Below are 14,619 nucleotides of genomic sequence, written 5' to 3' on the forward strand. Positions count from 1 at the left end.
AAACTGGAAGAAAACAGCAAGATAACCAAAATTAACACAATGGAAATGTGAGAATGGAAATTGTGTATGAACTAAGACACAATTATGAACTCAAACTAAAATAAAAAGCACCAAAGGATCAAAATAACAGCAGATTAAAGCAATATAAAGAGACCCAAAACAAGAAACAATCAAGCCAAAAAAAATAGGACTACTAAGAATTGATGACAATATGGATGAACATGACTTGACAAAACATGTATAGATTCAGAAAATTAAAGACTCAAAGCATAATATGAAGCAAAATAATGAAAGCAATAAAGACTCAAAGCCTAAAACAAAAATAGCAACACAAAGGTGTATGGAATCCTATCACAAATTGCACAAGAACTTGTTCAAGATCAAATGAACAAGAGTGCTTGGGTTGGATCTTCCACAAAGCACACCAAGAACAAATTAAAATATAAAAACAGCAAGACAAGTAAGGAATTGAAATGACAAAGATGAAATAAAGAAGAACTGAAATTAAAAAGACAAGCTACTCATCTTGAAGAACCAAAAGCTCTTGATACCAAATGATGGCATTTCATGTGTTCTTCTTGAATCAAAGTAGTAAAATGGATGCGGAAGCAATGGGTGAGTGAAACAAAGCCCTCCTAGGAGTTGTGATGGCTTTGAAGGTGCATGATGAGTATGAATTAGAGAGGTTCGGCCAGCTCTATGAAGAAAGGTGAAGGGAGTGAAGTTTATAGCCTAGATTTCTAGGAGAAGTATAGCTAGTGCACAAAATGGGCAGCATAACAATACTCAAATAAACTTGTCCAATACAAAGAGATAGCCTTCCTATTTATAGGCTATTTGGGCTTAAATGTTAAGCTACATTTCTAAGGAAAAGAAAACCAAAATGAAATCTAAATTCTAAGCCATGTGCCATGCAATGACCGGCCACACAACCCTAGGTTCTAGAAGGTTTCCTTCACAAAGTTCTTTCTACACTACCTATTTTACTAAGTACCCCTAATGGGCCTTTTATGCAACAAAGCCTCTTCTCTCCCAAACCGTAGCTTTGGCCCTTGTGTGTGTGAAGCTAGACGGTCTAGGACTCTTCATAGATGCTCCTCATGTAGCCTTGGCCTAGACGCTCCCTTGTGAGCTAGACGCTCCATTTGGAAGACTAGACGCTCCTTTGAGAGACTAGACGCTCCTTTGTGAAGCTAGTCTTAGTCTTTTGGCTTTCATAGTGTGGTGAGCTTGGGCCCTCTTCCATCAAGATGACTCAGTCCTTCACACTTTTTTAGATTTCCTGCACAAACATGAGTTCAAGCAACAATGATGTGATTCCGATAGCACAATATGAATGATTCTTGACATTCTTAGGAATCAACATGAGTTGGATATGAGATAGGCACTTTTTGATAGAATTGGATCAAGGTTCTATGTTCAAGAACTCACCAAGACTAGTACCAAAACCCAAACTCACATGGAAGATCCATGTATTGTCAATTGAATCAAAACAACAACTAGAAATGAAGAAGAAGCAAAGGTAAACAGCAAAAATAAAAGGAACCGAAGCAAAACACAAAGGAACTAGAATACCGAAACTGAAAAAGAAAAGAACACAAGCGAAGACATGAACATAAAAAGAGAAGGAAGGAAGGAGAAGAGAAAGCTCATGAAGATGGAAGGATTGGTTGGATGAAAACGCCACTTAGAGGATGGAGACTCCAAGATGAGTGTGCTATGCCGCCACTTGAGGTAACCAAGAACACTCAAGATAAGACTAAGTGAGGAAGGCACAAAGCTCTCCAATTCTCTCTCAAATTGAGTAGAGTTTCTCTAATTCAAAATTCAAATCTGAATTGTACAAGCTAAGCACCTTTATTTATATCCTAGAGGTGTTGAAATGCAAAGCTAATTAAATTCAAAATTTCCCCCCAAATGACATGAAAGTGGCGCCATTCCTAGAACATGAGGAATGTGTGACTTCCTCTCTTACTTTGGCACCTCCCTATTATGTCTACACCTCTCTACTAAACGCACACCCCCCTAAGTTTCCTAAACAAAAGACCTAAAGATGCTTTTACAAAAGAGGTTTCTTATGTTTCCCTCTAAGCACCTTCAAACAAAGAAATTACAAAAAGAGAAAACAAACGTCCATTAGCTCCTAAAGCCTTGAACATGCTCCTTGTAAGCCTTTGAGGTTGGTTATTAACTCCATGAGCGTCCTCCATTTGAGCCTCAACCTCTTCTTGCTCTTGATGATTGGCCTCCATGTCCACTTGAGCTTGATCTCCATCATACTCCCCGAGTTGGAGAGAATTCGACCACGAATTCTGGAGACCTACAGAAAAAGGAGTTAGATCACTGATATTAAAAGTATGACTACCTAAGAATGTATCAGGCATATCTAACTCATAAGCATTGTCATTAATCCTCTTTAGGACTTGGAAAGGTCCATCCCCACGAGGCATTAGTTTGGACTTCCTTTGAGTAGGAAAACGATCCTTCCTCAAATGAAGCCAAACCCAATCACCCTCCTCAAACAACAATGCTTTTCTCCTTTTATTGGCAAGTTTAGCATACTTGCCAACCTTCTTCTCAATTCTCTTCTTGATGTCTTTATGCAAAGTTTTCACAAAAGAAGCCTTTTCATCCCCATCTTTGCACAAGACATCATCAAGAATGGGAATAGGGAGAAGATCAAGAGGTGTTAAGGGATTAAACCCATAGACAACCTCAAAAGGAGAGTGAGAGGTGGTAGAATTTACTACACAATTATAAGCAAACTCAACATGGGGTAGTAAATTCTACCACACTCTAGGATTCCCCGAAATGAAACATCTCAATAGTTGTCCCAAAGTTCTATTCACCACCTCGGTTTGACCATCAATTTGTGGGTGGCAAGTGGTAGAAAATAAAAGTTTAGTTCCAAGCTTGCCCCACAAGGTCTTCCAAAAGTTCCTTAAGAACTTGGGACCTCTATCGGACACAATAGATCTAGGGATCCCATGCAAGCGAACCACTTCTTGAAAGAAGAGGTTTGCAATATGACATGCATCATCCACTTTGTGGCAAGGAATAAAGTGAGCCATCTTTGAAAAACGATCCACTACCACAAAAATGGAGTCCTTTCCCTTTGATGTCTTGGGTAATCCTAAGATGAAATCCATAGATATGTCAACCCAAGGCATTGAAGGGATAGGAAGAGGAGTATATAAACCATGGGGATGCATCTTAGATTTAGCTTTGTGACAAGCTATGCATTTATCACCCAAACTATGAACATGTTGTTGGGTTTAATAGTGCCAAAGTTCAAGAGGGGGGGTGAATTGACCTTTTAAAACTTCTTCGCATAAACAGTGTTTAACCCAGTTTTACAGAAAATAAATCGATTTATGTAAAAATGACCAGATTTATTTCAGCACTGTTTTTGTTTGAAAAGCTTTTAATTCAGCAAGATTAATCACAAGATTATGCAGTGAAAATTTTCAGCAGCACACACACAAATATCATATTTGAAAAACAGTGAAACACAAAACTGCAAGCTTCAATTTCAAGCAAGTGATTAAGGTTCAATTGATAACATGCTAATTAATTGAGTGATCTTTGCACACAAGCTGTTCCAGTGGCTTTTAACAGACTATGAATGTTCTTCTTGATGTTAAGCAATTTTCCAGAAATTAAGAACACTTAATCACAGAACAGCAAGCTTCAATTTTAAGCAATTGTTTAAGGTTCAATTAATGACGTTGACAGTTTTCTTGAGCAACCTATCACAGTCAATCTGTTCCAGTGGCTTTTAGCAGATTTTATATGTTCTTATCAGATTAAAACAGCTTTTTCAGAAATCAAGAACAGTATGCACTGTGCCCAGAAAGAACAGATTTATTTTCAATTGAACAGATTTATTTCTTTGCTGTTTTATCAATTATGCAGAAACGAAATTGCAGAGAGAGAGAGAGAATGAACACAAGCAATTATACTGGTTCACTCAACCTGAGCTACATCCAGTCTTCACCAACAACAGGTGGAATTCACTAACACACAGTACAATCAAGTACACTTCCCACTGTTCTTGAAACCTACAAGAACTTAGGTACTCTTGCTGAAAAAACCTATTTCAGCACTCATACACACACATCCACTCTCCAAGAACACCTATCAAGAAGAGGATTCAACCAAACTATTACAAGATAGAGATGTGAAACGACTACACCTGATGGAGGATACCCAGATCTGCCTTAAACCAGTAGGCAAGATTGCTAGAACAGTAGCTGCACCTCACACCAAGCTTTTGGAACCAAACCAAGAACAAGCACTTTGTGATTTTTGAAATCTTTGAAGAACAAATGCTAATCCTTGAAAACACTTAACTCTCTGCTGTCAAAACTTGTTTTTTGCAAATGTATAAACTGTTTGAATCGTTGTTAAACTCAGAAAACAAGTTTGCATTTTATAGAAAGTAAGCTTATAACCGATTTTTGAAAAACAGTTAAAGCTGTTATAAAATGAATAGATTGAAAATAAAATGAACAGATTTATTTTCAAAAAGCAGTTAGAGAATCTGTTAAGTGAGGAGACTTAGTCAACCATTCTGGTGCAGAGATAAAACTGAAAATGTTTAAGCTTGTCATGGCACCAGAGAGAAAAAGAATCTATTCATTTACAGATGAACAGATTTATTTTTCAAAACGAAAACAGAGAAAGTTTAACTATTTGAAACTCAGTCGTTTTGAAAAGAAGAAGACTTAGTCAAAATACCTGATGCACAAAATCAAATTTTTACAAGACTTTAGCCAAGGCATCAGTGAAGAAAATGAATCTGTTTATTTAGAAAAGAACAGATTTATTTTTATGCAGTAAAATGTGTTTTTGTGTAAAACATGTGCAAAACAGTTTTAGAAAACTTATGCTTGTTCTTAACACATGGCCAGTGGTTATGAGGTGAGATACTCAGCAAAAAGCTACTCTTAGAAAACCTCTAAGCACTAACTAAGACACACTTAAAGCAAAGCACAAAAACATGGAAAGTACATAAATGTCTTCATCAAACACTACATATAAGTCTTCATCAAACACAATCTTGAAGGGGCAGCAACCATCTTCAACACATGTTTATGCATATGAGGCCAAAAGAAATGTTCATGCAACACATCCAAAGTTTTAGCAACCCCAAAGTGACCCATTTAACCCCCCTCATGGGCTTCTCTAACAAGAGATAATCTAATAGAGCTTTGAGGCACACAAAGACATTTTCCTTTAAAAAGAAAGCCATCTTGTATAAAAAAATCTTTGTGTCCTCCCTTAAGACACTCTTGATAGATGAGAGAAAAATCAAGGTCATCATGATAAAGTTCCTTAATGTGATGAAAGCCAAGATATTGAGAACTCAAAAGATTTAGCAAAGCATATCTTCTAGAAAGTGCATCCGCCACAATGTTTACTTTGCCTTGCTTATGTTTGATCACATAAGGAAATTGCTCAATGAATTCCACCCACTTAGCATGCCTCTTGTTAAGCTTGTTTTGGCTTTTCAAATACTTAAGAGATTCATGATCACTATGTATCACAAACTCTTTGGGAAAAAGATAGTGTTGCCAAGTAAACAAAGCCCTAACAAGTGCATATAATTCTTTATCATAAGTGGAATAATTGAGATGACTTTCCTTCAATTTCTCACTAAAATAAGCTATGGGGTGGCCCTCTTGTAGGAGGACAGCCCCAATGCCTATACTTGAAGCATCACACTCAATCTCAAATGTTTTAGTGAAATTAGGAAGGGCTAAGATGGGAGCATTAGTCAATTTTTCTTTTAAAATCTCAAAAGCTTTTTGTTGTGCTTCTCCCCATTGAAAAACCACATCCTTTTTCACTATATCATTGAGAGGTGCAGCAATGGTACCAAAGTTTGGTACAAATCTTCTATAGAAAGAAGCAAGTCCATGGAAACTTCGGACTTCATTCAAAGTTTTCGGTGTAGGCCAATTTTGAATGGCCATCACCTTTGTTTTGTCCACATGGACCCCTTTGCTACTCACAACAAACCCTAGGAATTCTATATGATCAAGTGCAAACATACATTTAGCAAGATTAGCATACAAATGTTCCTTCCTAAGGGTTTATAAAACTTGCCTAACATGCATTCTATGATCATTCAAAGATAAGCTATAAATGAGAATATCATCAAAGTAAACAACAACAAACTTACCAATGAAAGGTCTTAAAACATGATGCATGAGGTGCATGAAAGTACTTGGTGCATTAGTTAAACCAAAGGGCATAACTAACCACTCATACAAACCAAAGTTGGTCTTAAAAGCCGTCTTCCATTCATCACCCGGTTGATACGGATTTGATTGTAGCCGCTTTTAAGATCAATCTTTGTAAAGATTTTTGAACCATGCAATTCATCCAACAAATCATCAAGCCTAGGTATGGGATGCATGTACTTAATTGTAATGTTATTGATGGCCCTACAATCCGAACACATTCACCATGTGCCATCTTTTTTAGGTACTAAGATGATAGGCATAGTACAAGGACTCATGCTATCTTGAACCCACCCTTTCTCAATCAAAGCCTCAACTTGTTGGCGAATTTCCTTGGTTTCACTTGGATTGGTCCTATAGGCTGGACGATTTGGTAAGGAAGAGCGCGGTATCAAATCAATTTGGTGCTCAATCCCTCTCAAAGGTGGAAGTCTTTTGGAGGATCTTGAAACACATCTTGAAACTCTTCTACCAAATTTTCCAAACAATGAGGACTATCAACAAGTGGTTCTAACTTAAGAGTTCTAGGGATGGCTAAGAAAAGAGGATGATGAGCCACTATTTCCCTTTGAATCTCATGCCTAGACACAAGAAGTGTAGGCTTAGAACTCTTATCTTTTTTATCTTTTTCACTCTCCCTCTTTTTTTTCATTATGATTTGGTCCTCATGGACTTCTCTAGGAGAGAGAGATTTTAAAGTAACCTTGTGTCCATGGAAATCAAAAGAAAGTTTGTTGGTAAAGCCATCATGAAAAACTTTTCTATCAAATTGCCAAGGCCTTCCCAAAAGAACATGTGTAGCTTCCATGGGCACAACATCACATAATACCTCATCTTTGTATTTTCCAATAGAGAAATGGATGAGGACTTGTTTATTCACAACAATTTCTCCTACTTCACTAAGTTATTGCAATTTGTAGGGCTTTGTATGAGAGATAGTAGGCAATCCAAGTTTATCTACTACTCTTGTACTAGCCACATTAGCACAACTACCCCCATCCACTATTAAAGAACAAATGTTGTTTTGAATAAAACATCTTGTATGGAAAATATTTTCCCTTTGACTTTCATCAAAAGGTTGTGAAACTTGTCCAAAAAGTCTTCTCACAACTAACAAATCTCCTTCAAGTGGACTCTCACTCTCATTCTCACTAGACGCCCTAGAAGGTGAAGAATGCCTAGGTGAATCTGAATCATGCTCACTCATGACAATGCCATTATGCACAAACATATTCCTTTTAGAAGGACAATTAGCCGCAATGTGACCATAACCCATACACTTAAAGCATTTCTTACTAGACGATTTAATTGGGGATTTAGGCCTAGAAGTAGATGGCTTAGATTCCTTTAGTTTGAAAGAAGAATCTTTGGAAGGAAATTTAGAAAAAGACTTTTTGTTCCTCCAAGAATTGTTGTAGTAACCATCATTGGGAGCATTTTTGAAAGAATTTTTCTTAGCAAGTTGGGCTTCCACCTTCATTGCAAGATGAACTAAAGAACCCAATGATGAATACTCTTGTAACTCAACAACATCTTGAATATCCTTCCTAAGACCACTCAAAAACCTAGCAATCATAGCTTCCTCACTTTCTTCTAATTCAACTTTAAGCAAAAGCATTTCTAATTCTTTGTAATATTCATCCACACTTAGCGTGCCTTGTTGAAACCGTTGGAGTCTCAACATGAGGTCTTTCCTAAAGTGTGGTGGCACAAACCTAAAGCGCATTTGATCCTTTAAAGAGTTCCAAGAGTCCACGGGAGGACCCTTGTGATAGATAATGTCCTTTACAACACCATGCCACCATTTCATGGCATAATCAGTAAACTCTAAGGTGGCTAGCTTAAGCTTGTGCTCATCTTGGATCTCATGGATCTCAAATATTTGTTCACACTTAGCCTCCCAATCTAAATACATATTAGGATCACTAGAACCATTGAAACTAGGAAGCTTGACCGAAGGTAGCCTAGCCTTTTCATCTTGGTTGTATCCATCTCCACGGTGATGTCTCTCCCCTTGGTTGTGATATCTATGTCCATGGAATTGGGGTAGAGTTCGCCTTCTCCTATGGTCTTCTGCACGGCTAAAGTCATTTGAAGAACCTCTTGATGAAGGTCTATGTGAATGATGTCCACCATTGATAGAGTGAGATGGCCTAGCTTGTTGCACCTCCATCTTTTGCAATTTTTCTTCCAAACGCCGAATGGTGCGTTGAGCTTCATGCAATTCACCAAGGACTGAAGCTTTGGAAGGAGAGTGCTGCTTGTAAGATTCACCACTTGAATAGGCAGCCATTTGCAAATGAAAACAGCAAACACAAAAAAACAGCAAACAAGTTAAGAAACAAAGTTAGCAAAAATTAATTTGGCAACCAAATTGCCGAAGTGAAATTGGCCTGAAAAAGTCACTCTCAAAGAAATAATGTCCCTGCACCAAGCTGATCTTGAGGCCTTAGGAATCCTCAAATGAAAGATGTCAAAGCAAGGCACACCAATCTCAAAGCCAAACACCACAAAACCAATGTAGCAATAAAGACAAACAAGAAAAGGTATAAGCAATAAAAGGCTATAATAAAAGGAATACTAGATGTATGACAAACTCAAAGAATAATGAATAAAAGACAAGCAAGAAAATAAGGAACTCAATGAAAAAGTAGGCACACAAAAGAATACTTAAAGAAAAGCACTAGAGTAGATGAAGAAAACAAAAACAGAGCTACTGGAAAATATTTTTTATGCAAACTGTGCTTGATGTTCACTGATTTAACTGGAATGATATAAAGCGAATTGGATTATGAAATTTTAACCACAGAAACTTCAAGATCTTAGCTCAAAAATGGCACTGGAATTACTCAAAAACAGTAAGCCAATTAATTGAAATAAATTTTTCAAAATCGCTGCCAGATTACCGTATTTTTTTTTCGGCAGAATTGTACACTTTTTGTATTTTATTTATCATTTTTTGTGTACTTTGAATTTTTGAGTACTTATTTTTTCCTACTCTTTTCTAACACTTTGAAGAACACAAATCCAGAATTTCAGAATTTTCCAGTGAGTAAATCAATTGCAATAAGGAAAAACAGTAAGCACGTTTTCAGAAAACAGAGGAATCCTAACAGGAATGAAAAACAGAATTAAGAACTAGCAAAGACATAATGGAAAATGATGTATAGGAACTTGTATAGGTCTAAAATACAAGTATGAACTCAATTCTAAAACAGAAAATGCACAGAGGATCAAATATCAAACTCAGAAAAATTATATGACACTAAAGCAAGAAACAAAAAATTCAATAAAAGTACTACAAGAAGTGATGACAATTATGGAAAAACATGACTAAGACAAAACTTGTATGGATTCAAAAAGGAAAATACTCAAACACATGATAGGCAAAATAAAGAAAACAGCAATAAAACTCAAAATAAGCCTAAAAACAGAAAGGTAAATTGCAAGAATTAAAGAGCTCTTGAATTAAAGTGCAACACAACTCAAAAATTAAACAAGAACACACCTAAACTCTAGATACCACATGATGTGATTCCAATAGCACAATATGAATGATTCTTGACATTCTTAGGAATCAACTTGAGTTGGATATGAGATAGGCACTTTTTGATAGAATTGGATCAAGGTTCTATGTTCAAGAACTCACCAAGACTAGTACCAAAACCCAAACTCACATAGAAGATCCATGTATTGTCAATTGAATCAAAACAACAACTAGAAATGAAGAAGAAGCAAAGATGAACAGCAAAAATAAAAGGAACCGAAGCAAAACACAAAGGAACTAGAATACCGAAACTGAAAAAGCAAAGAACACAAGCTAAGACATGAACATAAAAAGAGAATGAAGGAAGGAAAAGAGAAAGCTCATGAAGATGGAAGGATTGGTTGGATGAACACACCACTTAGAGGATGGAGACTCTAAGATGAGTGTGCTATGCCGCCACTTGAGGTAACCAAGAACGCTCAAGATAAGACTAAGTGAGGAAGGCACAAAGCTCTCCAATTCTCTCTCAAATTGAGTAGAGTTTCTCTAATTCAAAATTCAAATCTGAATTGTACAAGCTAAGCACCTTTATTTATAGCCTAGAGGTGCTAAAATGCAAAGCTAATTAAATTCAAAATTCCCCCCCAAATGACATGAAAGTGGCGCCAATCCTAGAACATGAGGAAGGTGTGACTTCCTCTCTTACTTTGGCACCTCCCTATTATGTCTACACCTCTCTACTAAACGCACACCCCCCTAAGTTTCCTAAACAAAAGACCTAAAGATGCTTTTACAAAAGAGGTTTCTTATGTTTCCCTCTAAGCACCTTCAAACAAAGAAATTACAAAAAGAGAAAACAAACGTCCATTAGCTCCTAAAGCCTTGAACATGCTCCTTGTAAGCCTTTGAGGTTGGTTATTAACTCCATGAGCGTCCTCCATTTGAGCCTCAACCTCTTCTTGCTCTTGATGATTGGCCTCCATGTCCACTTGAGCTTGATCTCCATCAAACAAGATTTGGCCCTTTCACAAATGCGGGTCCAATTGATTTCTTTTTCTCATTTGGAACCTCACATCCTTTAGGAATCCATTTCATGTAGCCCCTGGGAACAGAAAAGTTTCTTATTTTGCAGAATCTAACCGAATGGCCCTTTTTCATGCAATAAAAGCATGTAACAACCGGTTGTTTCGACTTAACAATCGGTTGTTTTACTGGCATTCTTAAAAAAAATTGAAAACTTATCTTGTTTGTTTTGTGGATTAAAGCCTAAACCAACCTTTCCAAAAACACAGTTTTGAGATGCCAAGACATTCTCAAAGTTAGATTTTCCTTTTGAAAACTTGTCCACAGTGTTAACAAGATAATGCACCTTTTTCTCAAGATTTTCACAATTTTCACAAATGAGAGTGTCACACTTGCAAGAAGAATTTTTGAAATGTGTTTCCAGATTTTTGAAATCATTTTTTGATTTTTCAATCTCATCTTCAAGTGATTTCACGCACTTTTCCAGCCAGCTGTTAAGTTCTTTCAATCAGTTGTTTGAAAGCACCAATCGATTAGCTTCATCGTGAGTTTCTTGAAAAGCTTCAAGCAATTCACTATAATTTAGTTCATTTAAAGAAGCACAAGAACTTACTTCACTTGAGCTGCAAGATTCATCATCATCTTCAGCAATCAAACAAATGTTTGCTTTCTCATCTTCACTTGATGAAGAGCTTGATGATGATACTTCATTTTCATCCCAAGCTCTGTAGGCTCTCTTTGTCTTGTTCTTCTTTTCCTTGTTGCTAGACTTCTTCTCCTTGTTTTTGTTTGGGCAATCTGCCTTTATGTGACCTTGCTCACCACAACCAAAACAAGTATAGTTATTTGAATTAAAATCATTAGATTTCTTGTTTCCATACCTATCTTTGTTGTTGTCCTTGTTGCGGTTCCTCTTCAAGAATTTGCTAAACTTTTTTGACAGCAAGCTAAGGTTTTCCTCATCACTATCATCGTTGGATTCTTGTTTGCCTTTGTGCTTGGAAGCTTTTAAGGCTATGCTCCTTACGTGCTTGTCTTCGCTTTCTTGAACATTGAGTCGATTCATCTCTAACTCATGTTCCCTAAGCTTGCCAAACAAAGAAGCCATACTCAAGGATGTTAGATCTTTAGATTCAGATATAGCAGTTACCTTAGGTTGCCATGCTCTATCAAGACATTTCAAGATCTTGATGTTTAGCTTTTCCTTTTCAAAGGTCTTGTCAAGGCTCATGAGATGATTGATTATGTGCGTGAATCTTTTCTGCACTTCAGCAATTGTTTCACCTTTGAGCATTCTGAACATCCCATACTCCTGGATTAGAGTATGCTTACTAGCTCTCTTTACCTCATTTGTACCTTCATGAGTTACCTCCAAGGTGTCCCACATTTCTTTTGTTGATTTGCATTGAGAGACCCTGAAAAACTCATCTGAATTTAAAGCAGAGGTTATAATGTTTTTAGCAATGCAATCGAATTTGGCCTTCTTGCTTTCTGAATCATTCCATTTGAATCAGTCCATTGAGACCAAGGTTTTTCAATGGAAGATCCATCTTTTTCAAACTTTGGAACAAAAGGACCATTTTCAATTGCATCCCAAATTCCTTTGTCAAGTGATTCCATAAAGATTTTCATTCTCACTTTCCAAAATTGGTAGTTCAAACCACAAAACAGAGGTGGTCTGTTGATTGAAGCACCTTCCCCAAAAGGTAGTCTATCAGCCATCAAAAAACAGTTTTAGGATCACACTTGAATAAATTTCAAGAACCAAGCTCTTGATGCCAATTGTTAGAATGGATGGCTTTAAACTAGAGGGGGGTGAATTGTTTAAAGAGGGTTTTCGCAAACTTTTAATTCAAGAATGAAATTTCTTCAAGAAACAAATGATAAGAAATTCAGTTTGCCAAAACACAAAGCAAAAAACAACAGCACCAGAAAAACAATCGGTTGTTTCGCAGAAACAATCGGTTGTTTATACCAGTTTGCAAATATTAAAACTGAATTTAAAGAGATTAAGGAGAGAGAGAATGCACACAGATGTTTATACTGATTCACTTTAAACCCAGAGCTACATCCAGTCTTCTCAGAAACCACTGAGGAATTCCACTAAGCAATCAAACCTAGATCACTTACAACACAACCAAGAAAGTGACCTTGATCCCCTCAAGACACACACTACTCTTGGTCAACACACCAACACTAAGAATGCTGATCTTGATCCCCTCAAGAACACACAACACTTCTCAGCAAACACACAAGGTTTCTTTCAAGAGATACAAGGATTACACTTGTTACATAAGCAAATCTGAAATCAATACAAGAGAAAATCCTATCTCACACTCTTTGATCAAACTCAATCTCTAAGCAATCTCAACACTTTCAAAATCTCAAAACTTGTGTTCTTGTAAAACCAAAATCTGTTTTACTGTTTTATATTCAAAGATGTTGTTTGTTATCAAATCTTAACAAACTATTAATTTCCTTTAAAAATTGGTCAAAGCATTAAAAACTGGAGCGTAAACAGTTAGAAAATCATTTAATGCTCAGTCAAAGCACAAAACAGTTTTTCTGTTATGCTACCAAAACAAACAATCGGTTGTTTCCACGAATCAATCGGTTGTTTTGTTTTAACAACTCAACCATTTGAAAAATAGTTTTCAACCTTTTCTAAAAACACCTAAGTATAAAACAATCGGTTGTTTCGACAAAACAATCGGTTGTTTTTCACTTAGTTTGAAAAACACTTTTCTTTTAAAAAGATTGAGAATGTCTGTGCTTTGGATTCAATCAAGAGTGGATTACAATACTCAATCTACCCCAGATCCTATCTAAGACAACTCAGTAACAACAAGCACAGTCTAGCCTTAAACATCCTTCAAAGGGTTTGGATTCTTCAAAGCTTGAACACCACTTGGTTCAACAAGCCCAAGAGTCGAGTTGACTTGTTTATGACAGGTGCTGAGGTCCAACCACCGAGTGCTGAGCTCTGAGCGCTCTGGTCTAGTACAACAGCTCTCGCGAAGAAGCAAAGGAAGCTTGGGTGGTGGTGTTCTAGACGTGTAAGAGGAGGAGAGGCGCAGAGTTAGCTGTAGGGAGCGGAACAATCTTTTCCTATAAATATGTAATGGAGAAAGGGAGTTAGCTGTAGAGGGTTTGGAAGCAATGAAGATGGGCCAATGGAGAAATGGAGAAATGGAGAAAGGGAGCAAAGGAAAGCAATGTACGTACCAACAGAAGCACAAATGAACAAGGAATGGAGAATACTGTAGAGAAAGAAGAGAGAGCTCGAGAGAGATGAACACAAAAGTAAGGCGTGAAAAGGTTTTGGGTTTCTAAAAAGCAATATAGGTGACGGTTTTTAATAAATAATCGTCATCTATCTGAAATACTAACATTTTAGACAACGTTTGAGAAAGGACCGGAGTCTATTGCAACATTTTAGGTGGCAGTTCTCCTAATTAATGATCGTCGCCTATACTTTCTTACATTCCATAGTCAATGTTTTTTCTAATAATTGACGTCTACAAGTTCACATTAATATAAAAAATGTCACTGCACTTAATTAGACAACTCACATTCTTTGATCGTCATTTATTAAGTGTCGTTATTAAGTTATTTTATACTAGTAATTATGAGTTAGGATAGACACTTGGCTGCTTTGTGAAAATGCATGAGAAGTAATGATTTTAATGTTTGTGATTTAAAGTTACATTTATATTAGAAGTTTTAAAAATTGCTAGCTTATTATATTATTTGTGTTGTGTTTTTTTCCTTTATTCATAATGATTGTATATTACATGGAAGCAGGTGATAAAGCTTCACAGAGAACATATATAAATATTAAATTTCATGTGAAAAGGGATG

This window comes from Phaseolus vulgaris, chromosome 8, assembly GCF_000499845.2.
Source record: "Phaseolus vulgaris cultivar G19833 chromosome 8, P. vulgaris v2.0, whole genome shotgun sequence".
Classification (NCBI taxonomy): Eukaryota; Viridiplantae; Streptophyta; class Magnoliopsida; order Fabales; family Fabaceae; genus Phaseolus; species Phaseolus vulgaris.